At 31.3% G+C, this 10,757-nt stretch overlaps 1 protein-coding gene across 6 annotated transcripts in view; it reads right to left on the reverse strand.

Moving 5' to 3' along the window:
• Positions 1–10,757, reverse strand: part of LOC134724910 (uncharacterized) — a 33,498-nt gene that overhangs the window by 22,476 nt on the left and 265 nt on the right. The window contains exon 1 of one of the 6 annotated variants that reach the window (XM_063588264.1): positions 10,733–10,751. The exons of 3 other annotated variants lie outside the window; for them this stretch is intronic. The gene's annotated coding sequence lies outside the window, so the exon portion shown is untranslated. Of the gene's footprint in view, positions 1–680; positions 701–5,013; positions 5,035–10,732; positions 10,752–10,757 lie in introns of those variants that run through there. 2 more of the 6 variants (XM_063588262.1, XM_063588263.1) reach the window with 2 other exon arrangements.

Raw genomic sequence — 10,757 nt, forward strand, 5'->3', positions numbered from 1 at the left:
CCAGAATTGACCTTTAAAGATATAAAAAGCCTCCAAACAACCATCTGAATGTAAATTATACAATTATACTGCCACATTTCTCATATTTGATATTATTTAAATAGTGGTTAATACCAAAACCATTCACCTAAATTTCAGACAGCAGACATATTTTTTAACTATACCAGTAGTTATGCTTGTTCATGGTTGTACACTATGGAAGGCTAAATTAAAAGATATTCAAATGTCAAAATAACCAGAAAAATAAAATTAAGACCAAAGATAGATCAATTGATGAAGGAGTCATCCAAAATTTCCACAACATGAAACATTTTTATATCAGTAAGTAAGCAACCCGTTTTTTTATGCACAGGGATGAGATTGATAAGAAGGCAACCACACAACCATCAGCATCCACAAGTTTCTCACTCAATAACTTATAATGACAAAGTAAGGGTACAAAATGATTACATGTATCCCTCATTCATGTGACACAGTTACACTTAAAACTAATAGTATGAAAAACCAAGACAAAATATCGACAAATCTACGAGAGGTTGATACAGCTGCATTTATTGAGAATCTTATTTTCAATCGTTTACATAACTTCTATAAAGAACAATTTGGGTTTCATCTTTGAGGTTGTTGTCTGATAGACATATTACCCCATATCTCGTTTTATTTCTGCTGGTTAAGCTTACATTTATGATAACTTTTTAAGGTTTAAACAATAAATTTTATTTCAAACATTCAAAACAAGTTTCTTGTTTCTTGTTTTCTGTCTCCAACAGCTTCAACTATCTATCTGAAAAAAGAAAAAAACAAAACAACAATTAATCTACCCTCAGTCAGAACCAAAATCCATGCATAGATTATAAAATTTACAATTTATAAATATAGAAACTCTCAAATATCTTGTTTCGATTTTTCAATGCCATTTCATCTTGAAAACTTGTTACCTAAACTACAGGAAGCCACAATTTGAAGGGTCCCATAATGACCAGTGTAAAACAATTCAGAAGAGAAAACCAACACCCACTAGACCATAGTCCTGTTTTAAACTTTATTTGGCCTTCTTTTACTTTTTTGTTTCATTAGCGCCACTGAAGAGTCTTTTGTAAACGAAAAGCGTTTCTGGCCTACAAAATTTCAATTCTGGTATCCATGATGAGTTTGTTATTATTATTTTGAAATCAGAAGGAGCCTGAACCTCTTATAATGCAAAAGATATTCTGGAATGTCAATTATTGGCATAACAATTAAAAAAAAATGTTACAAATTGAATTCCTCGTGAGTTCTATAATGAGCATCAGTAAATACACATGATACATGTGTTGACTGGTGATTGAAAAGGGATAAATAAACAAGATTTTGAAATAACTATCTTCTACACTGCTGTAGAATGGTTGTAGAATGGTCAAATTGGAGATCACTAGTATGTCTGCATACACAGTCACCATCATCTGGTTTTCTAACACAGACAAACACTACTATCTGACTGGCTGAAAGGACCGTCACCACCTGACTCACTAATAGGGACCTTATCAGACTGGCTAACACAGACATCATAATCTGCCAGGCTGATAGGGTTATCACCATCTGACAGGCTGAAAGGGATATCACCATCTGACTGGCTGACAGGGACATCACCATCTGACTGGCTGACAGGGACATCACCATCTGACTGGCTGACAGGAACATCACCATATGACTGACTGACAGGAACATCACCAACTGACTGACTAATATGAACATCACCATCTGCCAGGCTGACTAGGACATCACCATCTGTTGTCTGACAGGGACATTACCCTCTGACTGGCTTACAAGAACATCACAGACTGACTGACTGACAGGGACATCACCAACTAACTGATTGACTGATATGAACATCACCATCTTCCAGGCTGACAGGGACATCACCATCTGTCTGGCTGCCAGGGACATCACCATCTGACTGGTTGACAGGGACAGTATCTTTTTGCAGCATCTTCCTGAGAGATTTCTTCATCACATTTATTGCTGATCATCTTTTTCTTTCTTAGGTTTATATTGCCGGTAGATTTTTTTTTATTAAAAATTGCATGTAAACTTTCAAGACCGACACCAATTTTGTTGTCAATGAAGAAAATACACTTCTAAAAAGAATATCTATATTTAGAAATAAAGATGAAGTTTGATGGTGGTGAAACAAGTTAAATTATCCAATAATCTCTTTATAGAGCAAAGGAGTTAGTAAATGTTATCAGTTATGTTCATGCGTGTAACATTGACAGAAAGTAAAAGATTGTATGTCAATGTTACATACATAAAGACAAGAAGATGAAAGTGGTGTGCTTAATAGTCAACTTTGGAGAAAATAATATAATTGCTGCCCAGTAATATCTAATTAATTATTTAGGTTATAAAATGTTATATTAATGTCTGACTTTAAGGAAGTAATACCTTTGCATGTAACATAAAAAAATCTTGACACAAAATATTGTTGTCAATGTTACTAACTAGTGTTAAAAGACAAATTAAACAGGAAAACATGAAAACGCTTTAATTTTGTAAAATAAAAATAAGATAATAGCTCCATATGGCAGTAAGTTTTGTGTACGCATGTAACACTGGCCTGAACATGTTAAAGTCTAAATAATAGACTCTGTCAATGTTACATACACAATTTCTTAATGAAAAAAAAGTTTAATTTGGGTTTACTTTATACATTATTTTTTAAAATAAGTATCATAATAATAACTTTGAATATTAAAAATTAGATTAACTGTTGATTTCAACACTGTAAAATCTTCTCAGGTAACACAAAAAAGACCTCATACAAAAATCGTAGTCCATGTTACTCTTAAAGTTATCATAGGAGCACCAAAGAAATTGTGTGATGACAATATTTCAGATGCTAGTCATTTATAAACTCAGATAAACTCATTTTAAAGCTCATAACAGAGGGTTATGTATGTAACATTGACAGGAACACCAACAAATGATGAGGAAAAATTGCAAGTCAATCAGGAAAAAAATTACCACAAATAATTAAAACTCGTTTATTTCTTTAATATCATTTTAATGAAGCAAATTTAAATTTCAACAAGATTTTATTGATTGAATAATTGTATGCACATTTATTAGGTTGTAGCATGTAACCTGGACGCAGAAGATGTGTCAATGTTACATGCCTTTAAACGATAAGAATTACAAGTAATTATTGTAAAGTCTAGAAATCAAGAAAGATCAACAACTTCTCTGTTAAGAATTCAGCATAAATTTACATTTGATTTAATATTATGCACTGGCCAATTATGCATTAAGTGTAATAAAGTAATATTGTTTTTATTCTGGTGTCAATGTTACATTTTATGTTTTCAAATTAAGTGGCCAGTTATCTTTATAATGCTGAGAATGAATACAAGTACTAGTTAATCAAATTGGCAATTAATCTGTGGTACTTCATGTAAAAAATTAGATTGATAAGGCAAACCGTACAAAAAAAAGCTTTTGCATGTATCATAGACACCTTTCCTTGGTAAAGATTTTCGTGTCAATGTTATGTACAGAAATCTCTCCAGCAATAAAATGAATATCGTAAGGGTCAAACCTGTTTGAATACAAGATAAACTTATATTTTTTGACAAAATTGCAAAGCAAGTCGCACATCATTATCAAAGAACCTAAGTTACACAAAAAGTGCATGTAACACGACATTCTGAGGTCAAATTAACCTGGTCCCACTCTCTTATCATCTGCTTGATCACTGGTAGATGCCAAGTGTGAAAGATGACAAAGCCACATTTTAATGTAATTGTCAGTGGGTTGAAATGTGAAAAAAATAATTGTGTTAATGCTTACTATAAAAAGTATACAACTGTTATAAAAAGATGAGTATTATTGGGCAGTATTGACACAAAAATGAAATAAATTTTCTTACCTTCTATATTTTTCAAACTTCAGTTGATTGATAAAAATCATGAAATCCAAATTGTAACCATTGTTGACACCTTTCAAAATTTGCCATGCTGGACCAATAACTTGTTTCCAAAGCTAATCAGCTAATGAAAAGGTGCATGTAACATTTGTTGACTCGAAAAGTTACATGCACTTGTCCATTTTCAAACGTATTTTATTTGCAGCAATAATCGGATTCTGTACAAAATGGGGTTTCTAAATGATAGACCGATCATTTTGCAGTTGATTTTCAACTATTATAGTAGAACAATTCTTCAGGCATATTCTAAATATGAGTAGGGGTTTTGCCACTGCAGAAATGTCACACTTTTTGTCTACAGTTTTCAACTGCCAGCACATAACAAGTGCTGATTTTTTGTTGATTTTTTTAATTGGATCCATTTTTTTTGCATGTGGCAATAAAGACTAACCCACTTTGATATTTAAACAATGTTTATTCTCCATATTTGCATGATTTCTTTATTTTTTAATTGGATAAACACTATTGACCCTAAAATTTCACTAGCGAATTCCTGCCCATATAGTAATGATATTTAATGAGCCAATTATAAGAGGATGTGTATTAAGATAACGGAATATAAAATCATGGCCATTGGCAACAAGGATGAAGAAATTCAAATACCCAAATATCATAAACACAATAGAGTGGAGAATATTGGGCTTCTAAAAGACTAATAATATATATAGAACACTCAGACAATCTTTTTGACAATGAGATGCTAAAAAATAAGTAACAGAGAAATTAGGGATTAACAGGCAAATAGGGGGAAAAAAGACAAAAATGGCCTAAAAATTACTAACTCATCCAAATCAATCTTTATATCATAAATTATTTCATATTTATGATGTTATGTAATTTAAAATGTTTAAAGGATATCAATTTCCTTACCTTATTTTAGAAAAAATACTTTTTTAACAAACAAGTCCATTTAACAACATAATAACATAGAATTTGTTTTTTTAAAACATGTTACCGCCAAAATAATTGTTCTTTATTTACATGTTCAATAAGAACATAGAATACAAATCTTGTTTTCCTTACACATGTTACAAAATACAAGTTACAATCACCTTTCTAAAAGTAGATAAATAAATAATGTTGTCTATTTCACGGAAGGGTCACTAATTACATATAAGTATGTCGTTATAGAGAAAGATGAAAAGTAGGCCTAGTGTAAACATCCATTTAAATCAAAATTGTTCATTCAATAAAGTAAAATCTGATTTATATCTGACAATGGTTGACATTGTACATTTAAAAGGCAGTCATGGCAGTAGTTTGGATGTACCCAATACAATTTTAATTCATAAGATGTGAATCTATGATCTGAATTTGGGTGGGGTGTAAGGAAATGACAAATTTTTAATAAAAAGACAAGAAATGTTTTTTTCTCTGAAATTTTTAATTTAAATAATTATTTGTCTTAAATTTAGAAAATGTGTGTACAGGTTATGTTACCTTAAATCTTTTAAATATAAATATATATATCTTTAATCAAAAAAGATATATATACATTAAAATGAAAATGATAATTTGTGGTAAACATGGTAGAACAGGTATGTATTATGACCAAATTTGAGCTTTAACCAATTGCAATGACGCATGTCATCGATTCTTCTAACTTTATCATCCCACTGACATGACTGACATATCATATAAGACTATCAGATGTTTATTGACATTATCGACTCTAAGGACTATGACATGTCTACAGGCATTATCAGCCCTTTACTACTTAATGACATGTTTATCAATTGAAATTATTAACCCTAATGACTAAAATTATCAACCCCTTTAATCGTATACAATGAACGTCTGACTGTGTTCTTAATTTGACATACAAGAGAGAAGTAATGGCCTCTACATTCAGGCGTCAAACAGTAAATAAAGTGAATATTTTATCAGTATGAACCAAAAATTACCGTTAAAATTATACCATTATTAGGCATGAGGGTATCCTCATACATGTCTTTGAAAATATCAATCTCACTGCCTAATATGACTTGAAGATGGTTATATATTTTGATTATAAGAACTATAATTACCCATAATACATGAACAAGTACATAAGTAGCAATAATAACGTAAATTCTTTAGCTGAAAGTGTTGCTTATTAAACCCCAACAATCAATCAATCAACTCTTAATATAGGTTGCACTTTGTAAATACAGCTGTTTCTGAAAACTCTCCTCTTTTGGGAAGAAATAGAATATTCATAGAAAATTAATTTTGTTTACACACTGGTTCCCAGTTATGCTCTCTTGTGTTCCATATCACAGAGACAGAACTTGGGAATGTTAACAGTAAATAAACACATGCATATTGTTTACATTGAAATCTGTGGTAACCTTTCATCTGAGGTAGGGGTAGCTAAGAAAATTAGTGTAAGTTTAAACTCTTGAAGTTCAGGGCATATAAATGTTGAAAATATGCCGCACAGCCCTATATATTGACCTTTGAAAAAAATTGTGGTGCAAATGAACTTTCAAAAATTCTTGGATAAGATTTTTTTCAAAACTTCATAGTAAAAGTGGTACAGTTTTAGCCGTAACAGGAGTTCCTATGGGAAATTGCATTCTCAATATTTACAGAAATGCAACCTTAAGATATATGTTGGAAGCCAGATTTTTTAATATACTGTAAGTCATGAAAATCTGTGAACACTTTCATTGCAGCCAAGTCATGCCCTAATAAAATTTCTCTTTAGGAATTTCAAATCATATACAGTGTTAACCCTATTGTAATATGCTTTGCTCTCACTATCCACTGCCTTATACCATGTTAATTACATTGTACATACATTTTTGGTATTTATCAGGCATATATATATATATTATCATGATTATAAGTATTATAGTCTTTAAATCAATAACCATACAAAATATGGAAATCTTTTACGAATCACTGTAACCTATCTTTCCTAGAACCATACCAAGCGAAATAAAAAAAAAATTGTTGCATATAACCTAAATGATTTATTGTCTAATTTTACATGCTCTTTCTATTAACAACGAATCTTAAAACAATCAATTGAGGTGACAAATTGATTTAAACAATTGTTTGTATCTTGATAACTAATCAATAGATTATTAATTATTCCTCACAGGAAATCTAATTTTTCTGTCTGTTTAGTTAACGCTTGGGATTGACAGCCGACATAACAAGATGTAAGTACATGTATGACATGTGTTAATGGCATGTTTAATTGGCAGTCTGGCAAGGTAAGATGAACTTGGCATGTTATACTGTCATGACCATGTAAAATTGTAAACAAAAAACACATGGCAAACCATTTAAAAATAATCAGTTTAGCATAAGCAACCATAGTTTAATATGTTTAAGTCTAAATGGATAATATAGGTTTCATAACTATATATCATACATGTCATATATACATGTATATATACAGTAAAATAAGGTCAACATGGTCAATGGTGACTTTCAAAAGGAGTAGGTTCAGTAAGAACCCTTTTTGGCCCCAAAATTATAGCAGTTTTACAAAATTGTGAAAATGTAATCTTTTAGCTATTTATTGGAAAGCAGAATGCTTCTGCTACACAAATATGGGCTGTTTAAGACAATAGAATGGACATATTTCGGGTACCACTATCATTAAATCATGCTAAATTACTGAAATCTTAACAATTTAAGCATTTTAGTTAAATTTGAGACGGTTTCCGTCTTAAATGAAAGTGGCTGCATTCATGTTCATTCATTATATTGAAATGTAAGTTGTATTTGATGATAATACATAACATATATAAAGGTTGAGGATGAACACGGATGCAGCCACTTTCATTTTTGACAAAGACCATCTGAAAACTAAAAGTGACGATTTTTTGCATATATATTTGATAGATTTTTCATATTTAAGCTTGAATCGGAGCGTTTTAATGACTTATTAATTAATCAGTTGAAATCGTTCACATAATCTTATTGAATCAATTGGAATAGACACTAAAGTGTTTAAAAAGTGTCCAAAATATTTTCTTAGATGAACCTAAAATTTGAGGCCAAAATCGGTCCTACTCCTATACAACAGACTTCTTTTTTCTCTGGCATTTTTTAATCATAATTTTTTCAATCATGTCAATAATCATGATAATATACATTTCTCAAACCCCAAATGGTCAACGTCTTTCCACTAAAATTCCTTGGATGTTAAATGTGTACCGACTGATATATTTAAGTCTAAGTTTAACAATTTTTTCATTAATGATTATTTGTTTTTTGTTATTGGCTTTGAACTTGCTGTAAGTACATGTAACTGTTAGTACTCTGATCTGTACTTTTTTTTTTTTTGCAATGTATAAGTACCCATCCATGTCCAGTCTGAGTTTCTGTTAGATGTATTTCTATTTGTAAACATCTGATGAAATAAGCCTTTTGCAACTAAATTTTAATTTTATAGTTTGTTCTTATGTTGTAATGTTTTACCACTATCCCAGATTAGGGGAGGGTTGCCAGGGCACTTGCAAATTTGTTTAACCTGTCTCATTATTTATGTGCAACATAATCAAAACAAAATCAGACCAAAAAAATTTCAGACAAAAAATTAATTGGTCATACAGAAATTTTACCTCCAAATTATACATGTACCATGTGTACAAAAAGTACAAGGATACTGTGCAATTAGACAACGTTATAACTTAAACAAGTAATTATGGAAAATAACAGATAATAATACTACATTTTGTATTCTTGTGGGAATTCTGACAAAGTTATCTCCTCCTTTCATGAATGTGTTAAAACACATGTCAGTTTTGTACTAAGAAATAATGTCTGTAATAATGTCTTTCAGTTATCACAGACATTTTCATCAGAGGAAACACATTATCACAGAAATTTTCATCAGAGGAAACACAAACTAGTGATTTCAGCATGCCTACATTATACAATTCAGTGGTGAATCCAGAACTTTTTGAAAGGTGAGGCCCACTGACTGATCTAACAGGAGGGGGAGGGGGCTGACTACAGTCAAACTTCAGTGATTCCCTATAAAATCAACCAAATTTTTCCCACAAAAGCAGGGCCCAGGCCCCCTTACATCCACCTATACAATTATGGCCAGCTGAGGAGTTAATTAACCAAAATTGTCAACCCAAGTAAGGGTTATTCCATGATGGCTATATCCCAAGGGGAACAACTCTTACTCAGGTTGACAATTTTGGATAATCACCTACTCAATTAGCCATAAATGTTTTATTATACCAAATGAGCAGAAAGAAAAATATTGTAACAGATTGTTATAGCTGACTGTATGCGGTATGGGCTTTGTTCATTGTTGAAGGCTGTATGGTGACCTATAATTGTTAATGTTTGTGTCATTTTGGTCTTTTGTGGATAGTTGTCTCATTGGCAATCATACCACATCTTCTTTTTTATATGTCAAATTGACAACACTTACGTTAGAAAACTATTTTGTGTGTATTGACATTTCGTGTATGAACTCTTTCTGTAATATACATGTATATAATATAGATGGCCCTGAAAAGGGCCCTTTACAAGAGATACATTGTATCGTGGACACTACATGATTTTCCAACGCTGATTGGTCTTGTTTCTTTGTCACTTGATGAGCTCCCTGCAACGTGATGGTTGCCATTTTGTTTATATACCTCTGTGATTTCATTCTTATGGGAGATAACTCGTGTACAAATCAAGAAAAACTCAAAAGGTTGTTCACTGGTGAACAATGCTGGTGTTTATTTTTAGGGTTATTGGTCCTTCCTTGCAATCAAATGTTATTTAACTGAATTATTCCACGTCATGTGATAGTGTGTTACTGGGTAACCCAATAGAATTGTTTGTAATACATTTGTATATTATGTAAATGTTAGGTATAATAATATTATTTGTACCATTTTCAGTGAAACAAAGTAGGCACATTGCAAAGATAACCAGCAATCAATATTTCTAAATGGCCATAATTTTTTTCAATTTCAAAATAGCTGTTCAACATTGATTTTCGACCTCATTCAAGACATTGCTGATATAAACCTAAAACATCTGCTTTTTTTTACAAAAATCTGGCCAGAATTGTATACCTGAGAGCGCTTATGAAGCATTTTCTATATCTTTAATGTTTCAAAGGGCATGTAACTCTTTTAAAAATGACCAAACATAAAATAAATCTTAACAAAGTTGACACTGACAATAGCTGACTTTTTAACGCCTGATGGTAAAGGGCATTCCTAACCTCTTGACTGCTTGAGGTTGGTATATTTGAGGGTTGCAATGAAGGAACCTTCATGAGGAATAACTTTAAAAATTCTTGCGATAAGATGTAAACCATGATTATTGGTGCATGACGATAAATAAACACTTTCTTTATTATAAAGACGATAATAAAGTCAACTGATTCCAAAATAACAGTAACAATAAATATTTGAGACCTCTAATAAATCGCAATGAGCATTTTTTAAAGAATCATTGTTATATTCCAAACTTTTTGAGAAATTTTGACACTAATGCTAGGTTAGCTGAAAATAACTGCTTGACAGTAAAGGGAATTCCTACCCTCATTTTTACGCAAGTAAGTTGAAGTCACCACTGGTAATATAAATATGTGTTCCTTTGGTCACAAATATATGAAATACAGGCAATAAAGAAAGAAAATTTTGGGACAGTCTGTCAAGTCTTTTGCAAATTGAAGAAAGAAAAATAAAAATAATAAAGGGGGTGCATGAAACAAGTGCATTGAGCTATGTAATGAGTCATTGTTATCAAACAAAGTACAGACTATTAATTGGAAAACTATTACATTGAGAGTTCTTAAAATAGGTTTACGTGTTGATTGTGTTATTTAAACATC

This window comes from Mytilus trossulus, chromosome 7, assembly GCF_036588685.1.
Source record: "Mytilus trossulus isolate FHL-02 chromosome 7, PNRI_Mtr1.1.1.hap1, whole genome shotgun sequence".
NCBI classification, from domain to species: Eukaryota; Metazoa; Mollusca; class Bivalvia; order Mytilida; family Mytilidae; genus Mytilus; species Mytilus trossulus.